Source organism: Emys orbicularis, chromosome 2, assembly GCF_028017835.1.
Source record: "Emys orbicularis isolate rEmyOrb1 chromosome 2, rEmyOrb1.hap1, whole genome shotgun sequence".
NCBI classification, from domain to species: Eukaryota; Metazoa; Chordata; order Testudines; family Emydidae; genus Emys; species Emys orbicularis.
In genome coordinates this window covers 64,110,283-64,128,170 of record NC_088684.1, presented here as the reverse complement: position 1 = coordinate 64,128,170, position 17,888 = coordinate 64,110,283, and the positions used below count along the sequence as shown (strand labels likewise).

Here is a 17,888-nt window from a genome sequence, read left to right as displayed (position 1 = left end):
GGAGGGAGAAAGCACTCATCCCAGAGAATTCATGGCGGGTGGGGGGGTGGGGTGTTAGTTTGGTTCCTGCAGGGATCTTCCCTGATACCAGCCTCGCTGTGGGGGGAGGGAGAAAGCACTCATCCCAGAGAATTCATGGCGGGTGGGGGGGTGGGGTGTTAGTTTGGTTCCTGCAGGGATCTTGCCTGATACCAGCCTCGCGGTGGGGGGAGGGAGAAAGCACTCATCCCAGAGAATTCATGGCGGGTGGGGGGGTGGTTGTTAGTTTGGTTCCTGCAGGGATCTTCCCTGATACCAGCCACGCGGTGGGGGGAGGGAGAAAGCACTCATCCCAGAGAATTCATGGCGGGTGGGGGGGTGGTTGTTAGTTTGGTTCCTGCAGGGATCTTCCCTGATACCAGCCACGCGGTGGGGGGAGGGAGAAAGCACTCATCCCAGAGAATTCATGGCGGGTGGGGGGGTGGTTGTTAGTTTGGTTCCTGCAGGGATCTTGCCTGATACCAGCCTCGCGGTGGGGGGAGGGAGAAAGCACTCATCCCAGAGAATTGGATGGTGGGGGGGTGTTAACCTTCAGCAGCAGAAAACAAGCTAACAGGAAAACTGCAGCACAACGGGCTTTGCTTGGTATGTGGGAAAGCAGGGCGCAGAAGCCTAAAGACAGTGGCTTACCATGGCAGCATGCAAGGTGAATTCTGTTGCCCGGACCTGCGTCTGTGATCTCTAGCAGCAAAGCCACAGGCACTCAATATTAAGAGGCAAAATGCGACCTTGCACAGAAATCACATGTGCTATGTAATGTGAATAGTATACACCGTGAAAGAGTATAAGCATTGTTCTGAAAAATGTATCTTTTAAAAAAATTCTCTCCTTTTTTCACTCCCTCCAGCAGGTGCAAATGTTTCAAGCCTCCCTCCTCCTTCCCGAAGGCTATCCCAGATAAGGCGTCGTAAAAAAAAAGACGAGAGAAGAGATGTTTGCCGAAATCATGCAATCCACCAGGAGTGAAAGAGCTCATCTGAATGAGTGGAAGGAGACGGTTTGCAAGTATAGGAAAGAAGCCAGTGACCGTGAGGACATGAGGGACCAACGTGAGGACAGAAGGGACCAACGTGAGGAGAGGAGAGACGCTCGAGATGAGAGGTGGCGGCAGGAAGATCAGAGGAGTCGGGAAGCAACGCTGGGGCTGCTGCGTGAGCAAACAGACATGCTCCGGCGTCTGGTGGAGCTTCAGGAACGGCTGCTGGAGAACAGAGTGCCTCTACAGCCCCTGTTTAACCCCCCTACCTCCTCACCATGTTCCATAGCCTCCTCACCCAGACGTGTAAGAACACGGGGGGGGGAGGCTCCGTACACCCTCCCATTCCACCCCAGTGGACAGCCCAAGCAAAAGGCTGCCATTTTTTTAACCTTTTTTTACTGGGCTTTTCCTTCCCGCTGATCCTCCTCCCAAACCCCACTCAGGTTCTCTCCCTCTTTTTATAATCAATTAATAAAGAATAAATGATTTTTAAACAATGGTGACTTTATTTCCTTTGAAAGCAAGCTGGGGGAAGGGGGAGGGTGGGTTCCTTACAGAGAATGAGTCAATAAAGGGGGCGGGTTTTCAGGAAGGATAAACAAACATAAATTTCACACTGTAGCCTGGCCAGTCATGAAACTGGTTTTCAAAGCTTCCCTAATGCGCAGCGCTTCATCGTGTGCTCTTCTAATCGCCCTGGTGTCTGGCTGCGAGTAATCAGCAGCCAGGCGATTTGCCTCAGCCTCCCACCCTGCCATAAAGGTCTCCCCCTTGCTCTCACAGAGATTGTGAAGCACACAGCAAGCAGTAATAACAATGGGGATATTGGTTTGGCTGAGGTCTGAGCGAGTGAGTAAGGATCGCCAGCGACCTTTTAAACGGCCAAATGCACATTCTACCACCATTCTGCACTTGCTCAGCCTGTAGTTGAACAACTCCTGACTCCTGTCCAGGCTGCCTGTGTATGGCTTCATGAGCCATGGCATTAAGGGGTAGGCTGGGTCCCCAAGAATAACAATTGGCATTTCAACATCCCCCACGGTTATTTTCTGGTCCGGAAAGTAAGTCCCTTGCTGCAGCCGTTTAAACAGATTGGTGTTCCTGAAGACGCGAGCGTCATGAACCCTTCCCGGCCAGCCCACATGGATGTTGGTGAAACGTCCCTTGTGATCCACAAGTGCTTGCAGCACCATTGAAAAGTACCCCTTGCGGTTTATGTACTGGGTACCCTGGTGCTCCGGTGCCAAGATAGGAATATGGGTTCCATCTATCGCCCCACCACAGTTAGGGAATCCCATTGCAGCAAAGCCATCCACTATGACCTGCACATTTCCCAGAGTCACTACCTTTCGTAGCAGCACCTCCGTGATTGCTTTGGCTACTTGCATCACAGCAGCCCCCACAGTAGATTTGCCCACTCCAAATTGATTCCCGACTGACCGGTAGCTGTCTGGCATTGCAAGCTTCCACAGGGCTATCGCCACTCGCTTCTCAACTGTGAGGGCTGCTCTCATCTTGGTATTCTGGCGCTTCAGGGCAGGGGAAAGCAAGTCACAAAGTTCCATGAAAGTGCCCTTACGCATGCGAAAGTTTCTCAGCCACTGGGAATCGTCCCACACCTGCAGCACTATGCGGTCCCACCAGTCTGTGCTTGTTTCCCGGGCCCAGAATCGGCGTTCCAAGCCTATAACCTGGCCCATTAACATCATAATCTCCAAAGCACCGGGGCCCGCGGTCTCAGAGAATTCTGTGTCCGTGTCCATGTCCTCATCATGCTTGTCGCTGCGCTGCAATCGCCGCCTCCTCCTCCTCGCCTCTTTTTTCTGGTCCTGGGTAAGCATAAACTCCACGAGAACGCGCGAGGTGTTTACAATGTTCAAGACTGCGTTCTGGAGCACAACGGGATCCATGCTTGCTGCGGAATGGAGTCTGCAGAGTTCACTCAGGAAAAATGGCGCAAAAAGGTTGTCTGCCGTTGCTTTCAGGGAGGGAGGGGGAGGCTGTACCCAGAACCACCTGCGACAATGTTTTTTGCCCCATCATGCACTGGGGTCTCAACCCAGAATTCCAAGGGGGGTGGAGACTGCGGGAACTATGGGATAGCTATGGGAAAGCTACCCACAATGCAACGCTCTGGAAATCGATGCTACTACGGTAGCTTGGACGCACACCACCGAATTAATGGTGCCTAGTGTGGCCGAATACATTCGAATTTATAAAATCGGTTTCCTAAATTCGAATTATATAAATTCGGATTAATCCTGTAGTGTAGACATACCCTTTGTTTAGTTCGCACCCTTTTATCTGTATAAATAAGACTGTTTGAATCTTGCATGGAGGCTCACATTATCTGAATGTATTAGCAGAGCGCTGTGCTAATAAAACAGAGTGGTCTGACAAACTATGAGTCCTGAGTCTAACTTTGACAGTGCTAAGGTGAGAAGGAAGGTTTTAAGGTAAAAATAGGAGATATTCAGATACAGATGGTGTATCTGATTGTGACAACATAAATGACATTGTCTCCTGCTCTTTTCCACTTCTAACAGAAGCCTATAGAATTGAAGAGAAGAGGAAATGATGAAGTAATCAGAGTCCAGATAGAGGAATAGACTGCAGGAACATCCCTATGGAGGGAGGTGGAAGTGACGAGGGAGGTGGAAGTGACACAGTTTTTAATTGGATTCAGAAATTGATAGGGAGCCAATTCAGGTAACAGAAAGGACACCATTATAAATTGATACTGCTATGCCAGAGCTACATCCAACATGTTAAATCAACATGTGCCAATTTAGTTTTTTGGATTTTAATGTCAGATTTCGTGAATGCGCAAGTGTGAAATTAATCCTTTTTGCTTTGTGGCTTTACCTCGTAAACTTGAGAGTTGACGCTACTGACTAACCCACTATCTAGGTGGTGTGAGGCACTATTGAGGCTCAGATTAGTGAAGAATCTCAGGGGTATTATTCCCCAGCTGTTTTAAACATCTGCTTTAGCAATTGAAGGTTATTACAACTTTTGTTTCCTTTTGTTTTTGTGATAAGTTAAAAGCAGGAGCTTGTTTTGTTACAGTGATTTGACAAACCAATTTTAAGAGCCTGTTAGCTAAGTTGGGGGGGAAAAAAACACTTTAATGCACAACAAGCTGTTCTCTTAAATATGGCTCTTAAACAGTTGTATAAACCAGTAGGAGTGGTTGGAACTAAATTGTGACGTGTTTAAATTTTAGTCACAAGGTATTTGTGGCAATACCTATCTATGGCATGGCTACTACCAGCTTAGCTCTGGGTGTATGCATGTGTTAGCTATTGCTGAAGGAATTTACATACACAGTCTCCTCCTCCTCTGTACCTCACTTACACAAGCAAACTTAGTCTTTGTCTATACTGGCAAATGAAAGACAAAATGTTTGTTTGTTGTTCAGAGGTATTAAAAAACACACCCACCCGCCCACCCCCCGAAAGACAAAAGTTTTGCCCACGACAAGCGCCGGTGTGATCAGCGCTTTGTCGTCAGGAGCGTTCTCCTGCAGACAAAGCTAACGCCGCTCATTGGGGGGTGGAAGTTTTTTGTCGGCAGGAGAGCTCTCTCCTGCTGTCAAACAGCGGCTACACTGTGCACCTTTTAGCGGCACGGCGTATCAGCACAGCTGTGTCGCTAAAAGCTGTGTAGTGTAAACATAGCCGTAGCTAGTTGCATTCTGTCTCTTACTGGAAATGCAACAGAGCATCTTGGGATGTGATGCCACTGTTCTCCATTTGGCTTGGTATGTTCTCTAGATCAAGCCTAAGAAGAACAACAGGAGAAATCTTCAAGGCGAAAGTTAAGTGCCCTGATTGTGGCTCTTCCCTCAGCTGTGAGCATAGTACATTAGATTTAGCCTTCCTTGAATCAGGTTCCAGCAATAAGGTCAAGCCAGTTGATTGTGCCATGCTTGAAGTACTAACTATGCCTCCAGATACACTAGAGAAGAAAAATGACATGGATTTTCCATATCTCCTAGTGGGCTCGGGGGGAATTACATGTGTTCTTGCTTTCCTTCAGGGAAAGTACAAAGTTCTAGATGCTCGGACAATCTGATGGAGCAACGGGTTTTATGCAGTGTCTTTTCTCTTCTCCTACTTACTCCTGGCCTCCAGTGAGAGACTTACATCTCTCATCCTAAGTGAGTATCCAGGTCTTTTAGGTGTACATAGGCACGCATTCTGTTCCCGTCTCCTTTATGTGAAAGGGGAATTTGGCTCAGATTCAGATGAGTTTCCCGTTCCTAGTGCTGCAACTGTTGCTTATGTTGCCCTTCCCAAAAACACCAATAAAAACCTACAGATTAAATTTAAACTTCATGGATGCTTGAATTCTCAGCCCTAGAGTATTTTTGGCAGTCTGATCTTCTCTTGGATGCTAATATCTTCCTCTATGGCCTCTTGGACAGGAAGATCAAAGGGACAGACAGGAAGTCCTTTGTAGGTGGAGTGGAAATTGCCATAGTCATTTATGCATCTTGTATGTTCAGGCTGTTGTTTGGTGGCTTACAGACATTCAGATACTGACTAAGGAGCCTAGATCTGTCCTCCTTTTTGAGCATGCTCTCAAGTGTCTAGATATAGTCTCTCCCATCTTGTATCTGGTTTGCATGCTCCTTCGATGGCTTCCCTTCCCTATAAAATTGTTTGCAGTTGCTGCGTTCTGGACCAAAAGTCTGTGAACAAATTCTGCAGAGTGCCTTGTCCAAACCAGATGCTTTGCCATACGCTATCTGCAGCATGTGACCAAATTGTGATGAGACATTCAATCAGAGTGTGCTGAGAGTAGTCCTCCTTCAGCAGCTCTAGGGCTGTCTGGGAGAAGGGGGCAGTTCATAGCTTCTTTGGGCATGGTCTGTCTGTCTTTCTTCCCTGTCACTGTAGCCTAAGTCTTTTAGTCTGTTTTTATGCAAAAAATCTTTACTAACAAAAAAGAAAATGGAGAATGGGGGAGTGGTTCAAGAAATGTCCAGGAAAGGAGCATGGTCTTCCTATTTATAAAGTTTTTTGTGGTGTTTTGTGAGCAGTTGGTCTTTAAGCAAAACTATCCATCAATTTTTATTTATCTTAATTCTCTGCAAGATGCCAAGCTCTTGTACCAGATTACTAAAAGTCCTTGAAAGAAGGACAGCAAGCTTAAATCTGTCAATGCTGTATTTTGTTATGTGGTATTTGCAATAATACACACTTAATGTATGTTCTCCCCTCTGCATTGGAACTGTTCTGTTTGTTGCAATTCTAATACTAATCCAGCAAATAGAATACCTCTGTTTGCCGAGCATATTGCAGGGGATGAGAAACTACAGGACCTATAAATCTGCTCAGTTGAATCTTTTTACCAAAATGTAGTACATTTTCATTAAAGAAAACTGTCTACATATTCAGTCTTTAATGTTGTATTTTTGAACGTGGTTATGGAATAAACTTTGGCCAATATCCAGTTTTTAAACTATCCACAGAATACTGATCTGAAATCTAGTTGAACTTCTAATGATTTAGACTTGTGAAAGAAACTCAGAAATTTCAGTCACAAGTATAGGAAAATAAGTAAGAATTCTATGTTATTTTTAACTTTAGTAGTTTCACGTGTTTAGATAGGGAATGAGTAATCACATTCATAAATTGTAGAAAAATGCATGAAATGTTGTGCATAGGAAGTTGAGAGAGCTATGTGTTGATGGAAAGTACAGTGCACCAGGGATAGGTATCCCTGTGCCATGGTCCATCTGGCATGATGTCTTGTGGGAACTTTTCACAATGTATTGTAGGTAGAAATAAGTTTCCCAAGGATCTTTGGAGGTAGGGATCAAGTTCCCAGCATGCAACTTTCTCCATCCCTTAAGCCATCTGTATCTCATAATTTTTGTGCTTTAAAAAAAAAAAAAAAATCCCACAAACCTGCACAGCACTTTTTGGTGTCCTCCATCTCAGACAGAAGCCTGGAGCCTGCAAAGCTCTGCACTGTTTTCATTAACGTTGCAACTATAGAGCGCCTGAGTCTCTTGAATTTGCAGACCCACAATAAGTACTGCAGCAATGTTGATTTCTTTGAGGACAGATTAAAGGACATAGCAAAAAACAATTCAAGGTTGTTGGTGTTTACAAAGCAGCTGTGGCTGGTAGGGTAGGGTTACCATATTTAAAAAATAAAAAAAGAGGACACTCCACGGGGCCCTGGCCCCGCCCCTTTCCCACCCCTGGCCCCGCCCCAACTCCACCCATTCCCCGCCCCTTCCCCAAAGTCCCCGCCCTAACTCCCCCTCCTCCCTCCCAGCCACGCGAAAAGGGCTGCCCGAGCGCTACCAGCTTCACGGTTTGCCAGGCAGCCTCCAGACCCTGCGCCCCCGGCCGGCGCTTCCCCAGCGCAGCTGGAGCCCGGGAGGGGAAGCGCCCAGCCGGGGGCGCAGGGTCTGGAGGCTGCCCGGCAAACCGTGAAGCCGGTAGCGCTCGGGCTTCGGGCAGCCCCCATGCCTCCGGACCCTGCGCCCCCGGCCGGGCACTTCCCCTCCTGGGCTCCGGCTGCTGTGCCCCTCCCCTGACTCTTTGGCTCTGTTTAAGAGCCGAGCTGCCCAAGCGCTACCGGCTTCGGGCAGCCCCCTTGCCTCCGGACCCTGCGCCGCCGGAGCAGAGCAGCTGGAGCCAGGGAGGGGAAGTGCCCGGCCGGCGGCTCGGGGTCCAGAGGCAAGGGGGCTGCCCGAAGCCCGTAGCGCTCGGGCAGCTCGGCTCTTAAACAGAGCCGAAGAGTCAGGGGAGGAGCAGAGCAGCTGCGGGAGGGGAAGTGCCCGGACGGTATTTTCCCGGACATGTTCGGCTTTTTGGCAATTCCCCCCGGACGGGGGTTTGATTACCAAAAAGCCGGACATGTCCGGGAAAAACCGGACGTATGGTAACCCTATGGTAGGGGACCTTTTCTGGACCCAGTAAATGAGCACTGACTCATGGGGTTACATCATAATGCAAGTTTGGGATGACAAGCAGAACTTGTGGTTGCAGTTACTGGATCCATGCGCCTGGCTCACCCCAACCCTCCAGAGCAGGGGCACCAGAATGAGAGCTATAGTAGAGAAGCAAGTGGTGATAACACTCTGGAAGCTTGCAACGCTTTATTGCTGTCTGTGGGAGACGATTTTGGAGTTGGAAAATCCACAGTGAGGGCTATTGTTATGCAAATGTGTAGGATCATTAATCATCTCCTGCTATGCAGGACTGTGACTCTCAGCAATGTTCTGAGTGTAGTGGATGGATTTACAGCAATGGGTTCCTGGACCTCGTGGGGAGGGGGGAATAAACATCAAGCACATCCCTATTTTGGCACTAGCTCACTTTGCCACAGAGTGCATCAATAAAAAGGGCTGCTTTTCTATGATAATGCAAGCACTAGTGGATCATCGGGGGTGCTTCATTGATATCAATGTGGAGCTGGTCCGGGAAGGTGCATAACGCTCACATATTTAAGAACACAGGAATGTTCAGAAAGTTGCAAGCAGGGGACCAGCAGGTTATAACCATTAGCAATGCCAGTAGTGATTCTGATGGACCCAGCCTATCCCTGGCTCCCCTAGCTTGTGAAGCAGTACACTGGCCACCTGAACAACATCAAGGAAAGATTCAGCTACTGGTTCAGCAGGTGCAGAATAACAATTGAATGTGCTTTAGGTAGGTTGCAGGGATGCTTGCAGTGTTGACTCACAACATTGGGATATTTTTTTCACTGAGATGTAATGTTGTAGCTGCCTGTTTGTCGTGCGTAATACCTGTGGGGCAAAGAGGGAGAAGCTGATGCTAGAATGGAGGGAAGTGGAGCATCTGTGTGCTGATTTTGAACAGCCAGAAGCAAGGGTCATTCTAAGAGCTCAGTGTGGAGCTATGCGTTTGAGGGAGCCTTTGAAAGAGCACTTTAATGGTCAGTCACAGGAGTGTTCTGTGCTGGACTGTCATCTGGAGCATTGGGTGTTGCTATGAATTACTCTGTGCTGGCTTTATAATTATAAATATGATTGGGTGTTTTCCTAAATCTGAGTTATGTGGCACTTGCTATACATGTATACACTTGTATACAGAGGTTCGGGGCAGGGTGGTCAGGGGACAGGGAATGGGGGGGGGGGGTTGGATAGGCGTGGGAGTCCCGGGGGGGTCCGCCAGGGGGTGGGGGTATGGATAGGGGTTGGGGCAGTCAGGGGACAGGGAACGGGGGGGTTGGATCAGGTTGGGGTCCTGGGGGGGTGGTTAGGGTCGGGGGGGTCTCGGGAGGGGGCGGTCAGGGGACAAGGAGCGGGGTGGGGGGGGTTGGATGGGTCAGGGGTTGTGAGGGGGGCAGTCAGGGGGCGGAAAGGGGTGGGGGCCAGGCTGTTTGGGGAGGCACAGCCTTCCCTCCCTGGCCCTCCATACAGTTTTGCAACCCCGATGTGGCCCTCGGGACAAAAAGTTTGCCCACCCCTGTTCTAGGTGTTTGCAAATTGATTGCTTGATTATTATCTTTCTGGGTACTAAAGTTAAGCTGACTGGTCTGTAATTCCCCAGGTTGTCCTTATTCCCCTTTTTATAGATTGGCACTATATTTGCCCTTTTCCAGTCCTCTGGAATCTCTCCAGTCTTCCATGACTTTTTGAAGAGAATCGGTAATGGCTCAAATATCTCCTCAGTTAGGTCCTTGAGTATTCTAGATTGTATTTCATCAAGCCCTGGTGACTTGAAGATATCTATCTTATCTAAGTAATTTTTAACTTGTTGTTTCCCTATTTTAGTCTCAGATCCTATCTCATTTTCATTGATGTTCACTGTTAGATGTCTAATCGCTACTTGCCTTTTTGGTGAAAACTGAAACGAAAAAGTCATTTAGCACTTCTGCCATTTCCACATTTTCTGTTATTGATCCACCCTCCAACAACGGGCCTAGCCTGTTGTTGGTCTTTGTTATGTTCTCTCTAGTTCTCTTCTTTCTCCTCCTCATGAGGGTCGTTGTGGAGGGGGCATCCCTCAAGACTGCAACTGCAGCAGCTGCTGATAGACAGACACATGTATCACTGGATTTACAGTCACAATGGAAAGGAAAAGATAATCAAAACTCCCTTCCCTTATTCCCGTAAAAACATTTAAGACATGCTTATTGACAAGGTTAGCTTTGCAGCGCTTCTGTGCAGCACCACTCTTGTGCCATATTCACCAGGGCTGTGGCTGATATGGGGGGCAAGGAAAGGAATTTCAGTTACCGAAATGTTATTGTTTCATGTCCCTATTCCATGGTACAAGTGTAGGGCTATGGCACTGAATATTGACAGTTTTCCCCAGGCAGTGGTAGTTTCAGTTGATATCCCACTCCTGAGGTAACAAAGGCACAGGGAGCACAGGTGCTGCTGACATCCTGAAACTGCCCAGGCCTGCATGCTGCTAGCCTGTTTGCTGCAGTTGTGCTAGCCAAACCTACAATGTGTTGGTGTGGGGAAGTATCCTACCATGGAGGAAGAAATAAGACTGTCATCCCTAGAAACCTTTGTGAGAGGATTGAAGAGTGTCTCCATGAATATTTCATTGAGATCTCAGGAGGATACAAGGGATATAAGAATGACCATACTGGGTGAGACCAATGGTCCTTCTAGCCCAGTATCCTTTCTCTGACCGTGGCCAGTGCCAGATGTTTCAAAAGGAGTGAACAGAACAGGGCAGCTTATTGAGTGATCCAACCCCCTGTGGTCCAATCACAGCTTCTGACAGTTGGCAGTTTAGGGACACCCAGAGCATGGGGTTAAGTCCTTAACCATCTTGCCTAATAGTCATTGAAGGACTTGAAATTATCTTAGTCGTTTTTCAACCCAGTTCTATGTTTGGCCTTCACAACATCACCTGGTAACGAGTTCAACAAATTGGCTGTGCATTAAGTAAAGAAGAACTTCCTTATGTTTGTTTTAAACTTGCTGTCTATTAATTTCATTGTGTGTCCTCTATTTCTTGTGTTTTATGTGAAGGGGTAAATAACACTTACTTTCTCTACACTATTCATGATTTTATAGACGTCTATCATATCTTCCCTTAGTTGTCTCTTTTCAAAGATGAACTGCCCCAGTGTTTTTTAATCTCTCCGCATATGGAAGCTGTTCCACACCCCTAATCATTTTGTTACCCTTCTCTGCACCTTTTCCAATTCTAATATCTCTTATGAGGTGAGGCAAGAAGAACTGCATGCAGTATTCAAGGTGTGGGCATACCATGGATTTTTATAGTGTCGTTATGATAATCTGTTTTGTCTGTCCCTTTCCTAATGGTTCCTAACATTCTGTTATCTTATTTGACTGTTGCTGTACATTGAGCAGATGTTTTCAGGGAACTATCCATGATAATTTCAAGATCTTAAAGTGGGTGATACAAAATTGTGGTCTAAATTAGCTGTGTATAGCTGGGATTGTTTTCCGCTGTACATTATTTACACTTAGCAACATTGAATTTTATCTGCCATTTTGTTGTTCACGTTGCTCAGTTTCATGAAATTCCTATTGTAACTCTTTGCAATCAGCTTTGGACTTAACTACTTTGAGTAACTTTGCATTGTCTGCAAATTTTGCCACCTCACTGTCCACCCCTTTCTTCAGATCATTTATCAGTGTGTTGAACAGCACAGGTCCTAATATAGATCCAAGGGGAATCCACTATTTGCCTCTCCATTGTGAAAACTCTCCATTTATTCACACCTTTTGTTTCCTATCTTTTAACTAGTTACTGATCAAGGAGAGGACCTTACCTCTTATCCCATGACTTTTTGCTTTGCTCAAGAGCCTTTGGTGAAGGCCCTTGTTAAAGGCTTTTTGAAAGTTCACGGAAAGATCCAATATAGATTGGATCACCCGTATCCACATTAAAAATATTAAGCACGAGATTTAAAAAAATAATTACAATTATCGCAGTTTTAATTGCACTGTTAAACAATAGAACACTATTTATTCAAATATTTTTGGATGTTTCCCCACGTTTTCAAATACATTGATCTCAATTACAACACAGAATACAAAATGTACAGTGCCCACTTTATATTATTTTTGATTACAAATATTTGCACTGGAAAGAAGAAATAGCATTTTTCAATTCATATTATGCTAGTACAGTAGTTGCAATCTCTTTTTCATGAAAATGCAACTTACAAATGTAGAATTATTATTTTTTTACATAACTGCACTCAAAAACAAAACAATGTAAAACTTTAGAGCCTATAGGTTCACTCAGTCCTACTTCTTTGTTTACATTTACTGGAGATAATGCTACCCACTTCTTATTTACAAAAGTACCCAGTGAATGCCTGTTCTCACTTTCAGGTGACACTGTAAATAATGATGGTCTGTTATGTTTTGCATTTTGTTCATTAGTCAGGTCAGTTTCACTTCCTTGTTCTCTCATACTGAGGCCAGGCCTACACTACAAACTTTTGATTGCATGACTATGTTGCCTATGGGTGTGATAAGGGGTGATTTATGACTGAAATAGCTGTCAGCAAAAGCCCCTGGTATAGATGCTGTTGCACCACTTCGTAGGTTTAGTATACTAGTAGAGCTATACTAGCAAAGTCTTTTATGTGTAGATCTGTTGTGACTGCTTGCATTTCCAACACACTGTGCGGTAAACGTAGAACCCTGCACAGATACAAAATTTGTATCCACGATCCGCAAACATAGTCCGTGGATACCAGCAGATTTGCAGGGCTCTATAAATACATTTTCACAATTTCCATGAATAGATTTTACAAATCGCCCATCCTCTTGAACTTTTACAGCTCTTTTTCGGCCTGAACTAATAAAATGTTCTGTTTACATTGCTATTGCTTTTTGTCAGACTGCTGCCTTAAATTTTTCATCAAAAATTACCCTTTGACTTTTGCCTCCCCCTTCTATTTAAAAAGTGCATTAAAAGTTACATTGACCATTTCTTTCATTGGTTATTTTGATCTCAAAATGGGAAACAGTTTCAAGTTAAGCCAGCTACTCATTTTCATGACTTTGGGTTTTGGAAAAATAGGGGGAAAACTAAAATAACGTCTTGGTACATCATTGAATTCATAATTCAGAGGATAATTTCCTGCAGAGTTTTTCATCTGGTGATCCTTCAGTTGGTACCTGAATTTAGAAAGAACTGAAATTGCATGAAATATAAGGCAATATGGAAGAGCTGAATGTAAGTTGCTATATTATCAGTTCCACATGTTTGTATATTCTGGATTGATGCATGCATTTCCAAAGCCTGAGTGTTTTCCAGGTTCATCCCCTTAATTTTATTTTGTTAGTATGTGTAGCAAAATCTGCTCACCATGTGGTTTATAGCTAGCAGTTATCATTAACCAGCTGTTGCAGTCTCATGTAGCTTTAATTCAAATGCTAATTACTCTCCATGTGCTGTCGATAAACTCCACCCAAAGCCCAGTAACATCACTGCTTGCAATAAATTCTAAAGTGAAACAGACTGCATTGTCGTCCCTTGGCAAAGAACTTGAATTGATTGAAGGAGCTTTCAATCCTGGAGTGTTAAGGAGAGATTTGGGAAAGATTCTGATAGTCAGAATTTGAGAAGTAAAGAAAAGAATGTAGATGAATGGGAACTCGGGGAGAGTTCAGACTGTACACTGGAAAATGTTCCCAAGTGAAGATGCTCTGTTCTAATCATGGAAAGCCTGGGATAAAGGTGTTCTATTGTTTGGTCTGTCTTCACTTTTTGAGAGCCAAAACACTGTCCTGGGAGCTGGATATCCATTTTGATTCCCCCACCTGCCTGGTCGTCAAGATGGGAGAAGGGAATTGATATTAAATGGACTTTTACTTTAAGTAGTTTTTTTGGGGGGGGGGGGGAAGAGGGAAGCAATATAGTGTACAAATGTATTTCTGTTCTTTCATCTTGTCGTACTAAAGACCATTTCAAACGCATTTGAGACACATTCTTCTATGCACTTTATAATGAGATTTCAAAATTTTAAATCTACGAGGCAGCAAAAATGTAAAGTTTGTTTCTCTCTGTGCGCACATGTGTGCATACATGCAGGAATTGAAAATATGCAGGTAGTATGGGCTTGGAGAAGGAGGGTTTTTAAAGACTACATCCTTTTTTGTTTTCTGATGGAATTGAAGACAAAGGCCTTGGCTACACTTGCAAGTTACAGCGCTGTAAAGCCTCCCCCAGCACTGTAACTCACTCTCCGTCCACACTGGCAGGGCACTTACAGTGCTGTATCTCCCTGGGTACACCGCTGCAGGTACTCCACATCTCCGAGAGGAATAACCACTGCAGCGGAGTGGCTACGACTCACGGGTGTGAGTGTAAACGCTTGCAGCGCTGTGCTAATCACCTTGTCAAGTGGCCAATCCTCTCCATTGTTGTGACCTGCTGCAGGAATGCGGAAGTGCTGGTTTCAAAGCTCTTACCACAGAGAAAAGCAAACAGTTTGCAGCTTGCTTTGAGTGAGTAAATGAATGAGCAGGGGGCCGGGAGTTCGGAACTTGCAAAATAGAGAGCTGACATGCTCCAAAAAGCACACTCTCTCCCCCCACACTCCCTGTCACAATCCCCCCCCCCCTTTTTGAAAAGCACGTTGCAGCCACATGAATGCTGGGATAGCTGCCCATAATGCACCGCTCCCAACACAGCTGCAAATGTTGCAAGTGTGGCCACACCACTGTGCTGTCAGCTGTCAGTGTGGACAGACTGCAGCGCTTTTCCCTACTCAGCTGTACGAAGACAGGTTTAACTTACAGCGCTGTACAGCTGCAAGTGTAGCCAAGGCCTGATTTTCTTGAGACTTACAAATTTGGAAGATGCCTAACTTCAGTCTCTTAAATCAGCAGATATCTTCGGGGTGGCATTACTTTTTAGGTTATTCATTAGAAAAATGTTCTTGGACGTGAAGGACAGTGTTTGATTTAAGTGTGTTAATCCAGAAGCTCTGTATAAAAATGCAAATAAGCATCAGGATGGTCTCTATGGTTAATATGTTGGGGGTTGGGTGGGAATGGGAGACACTTTGTAGCAAATATATACTTGAGGTTACTTCCATGAGTTAACTCTTTCTTCACAACATTTGCAAGTATAATATAAGTATTTCAGAAGTGCAATATTGTTTAAAAACAAAACCTTTCCTAAATCGAAATCATTTGGTCTTGTGCGCTTTTTCACTGCTTCACATTACAATATTGAATCTTTAAGTGGAGGTCTGCTAATGATACAGCAATAAGCTGTGACAAAATGTGCATTGTAGGTGATTTTTGCATGCCTTTACACAGTGAGAAATGAGGCCAAAGGTCAAATGTCTTCAGCCACCTGAGAAATGCACCAATGACATACTAATACACATGAATGGTTCATTAATTTCCCATTTTAAAAAATCCTTTCCTTTGCAGGCTTTAATGCAGGGGTCGGCAACCTTTCAGACGTGGTGTGCCGAGTCTTCATTTATTCACTCTAATTTAATGTTTCACGTGCCGGTAATACATTTTAACGTTTTTAGAAGGTCTCTTTCTATAAGTCTATATTATATAACTAAACTATTGTATGTAAAGTAAACAAGGTTTTCAAAATGTTTAAGAAGCGTCATTTAAAATTAAATTAAAATGCTGATCTTACGCTACCAGCCTGCTCAGCTCACTGCCAGCCTGGGGTTCTGTTCACCTAGGCTGGCAGCGGGCTGATCAGGGCCTGCGGCCGGGACCCCAGACCTGGGAGGGGGGAGGGGGGGTGTTTCAGGGGTCAGGGCAGAGGGCTGGGGGAGGGGGTTCAGGGCAGAGGGCTGGGGTGTGTGTAGGGGGTTCAGAGATCAGGGCAGAGGGCTGGGGGCTATGGGGGTGCAGGGCAGAGGGCTGGGAGTGTGTTGGGGTGTGGGAGGTTCAGGGCAGAGGGATGGGGCTGTAGGGGTGCAGGGCAGAAGGTTGAGTGTGTGTTGGGGTGTGCAGGGCAGAAGGCTGGGGGTATGGGGGGTGCAGGGCAGAGGGATGAGGCTGTGGGGGTGCAGGGCAGAGGGATGGGTGTGTGTTGGGGTGGGGGGGTTCATGGCAGAGGGGTGAGGAGTGCAGGCAGAAGGCTGGGGGTATGGGGGGGTTCAGGGCAGAGGGATGGGGCTGTGGGGGTGCAGGGTAGAAGGCTGGGTGTGTGTTGGGGGGGTTCAGGGCTGGGGGATGCAGGGCAGAAGGCTGGGGTGCTCGGCTCGTGGGGGTGCTCCCAGCCCCCTGCCCTGAGCGGCTCATGGCACGGGGCTGGAAGGGATATGCCCTGTTCCATCCCCTTCCCCCAGGCTCCGTCCCTACCCCTCTCTGCATCCTCTACGGAGCTGTGTGCACGCTGCCGCTCTTCCCCCTCTCCCTCGCTAGGGCCGTCAGCTGATTTGCGCAGGGAAGGAGAGGAGGAGGGGCAGGAAAGCACCACGCTGGAGGAAGAAGCGGGGGAGGGGGGAAGCTTGGCTGCCGCAGGACCAAGCTTCTGCCTCCTGCCCCCGCAGGGGAGAGCGGTGGGTGGGGGGGGCTGAGTGGGGCTGGGGGCCGGGACTGTGGCAGGGAGCTGCGTGCCACTCAAAATCGGCTCGTGTGCCGTGTTTGGCACGCGTGCCTTAGATTGCCGACTCCTGCTTTAATGCAATGTACTCTTTTGCTATAAAAAGTCAGTCCTAATAAAATGATGAAAAAATGGGAAACAGAGAATACCTTTACTAATATTTAAAATAGGTTTGTTTAGATTGTAAGCTCTTTGGGGTAGGTTTTGTGTGTGTAGCATCCAGCACAGTGGGATCCTGATTAAGGACTCCAGGAACTATTGTAATACAAATAATTTGCACTGTCAAAGCAGTGTGAAGCAGGCAATTTGGAGGACAGAATCTGGCCCAATGTGTGTAATGGTTGTATTTTGAGTGGTGAGGGTCTAACCGTGCACCATTGTGAGCTGCTGCAAAGGTGTTGCATCAAAGTACCAAACCTCTTTGTACAGTCCATGGCCTCAGCCATACTCTGAACTTTTAATAAGAACAGCTTCAGTCATATATGGCTACTGTGTACCTTCTTTCTTGTAGTCTGTCTTCCTGGAAGCATTCATTCAGGATTATCTGTTCTTTCCTGTCTAATATGAACAGTGAGGAACATTATGTAGCTTCAGCATGTTACGTGACAATCATTCTTCAGATTTAAGAGGTTCTTTATCTCATCCTAGCATCGTGCTACTTTTTTGTTGAATGCCAGAAACATGTAGTAAAGTTAGTAAAAAATAGAAATTTAATCTAGTCTTCTCCTTTTAATTGTAATGAAAATTACCTGTGAGTACAGCAGAAGCCTTTCTGTATGTGAACTTTTCCAGAAGAGTATTTAAAATATTGAAAATACTTTCACTATGTATCACTAAATTACTATACTACGTAATGCACTTATAAAACATAGGTGTATATGCAAACACTAAAATGCACAATCACTTCTCTCCCAATCACTTTTTTCCTGTTAATAGCAAAAACAATTTCTAAAAAAAATGGAGAGGTTTTGTCCCAACATTCTCTACTGTTGATTCCTTCTTACCTACATTTATTGGTGCATGTGGACCTTAATTATGACAGCTATTTTTTCATAGAGGGATACAGTATGTGCAGCAGTAGTGGCACAGAATTCATCCAAAGCACAGTGAAGTTAATAGACTCACATTGACTTTGAGTTTTGGATGAAACCTCTAGTGACTGAAAGAACAGGAGTACTTGTGGCACCTTAGAGACTAACAAATTTATTTGAGCATAAGCTTTCGTGGGCGACAGCCCACTTCATCGGATGCATAGAATAGAACACACAGAAAGAAGATATTTATACATACAGAGAACATGAAAAGGTGAAAGTAACCATGCCAACTGTAAGAGGCCAATCAAT

The 17,888-nt window shown here is 45.7% G+C and overlaps 1 protein-coding gene across 1 annotated transcript in view; it reads left to right on the top strand.

The window, feature by feature from the left end:
- Positions 1–17,888, top strand: part of YTHDF3 (YTH N6-methyladenosine RNA binding protein F3) — a 51,720-nt gene that overhangs the window by 31,871 nt on the left and 1,961 nt on the right. The gene's annotated exons all lie outside the window — the stretch shown is intronic.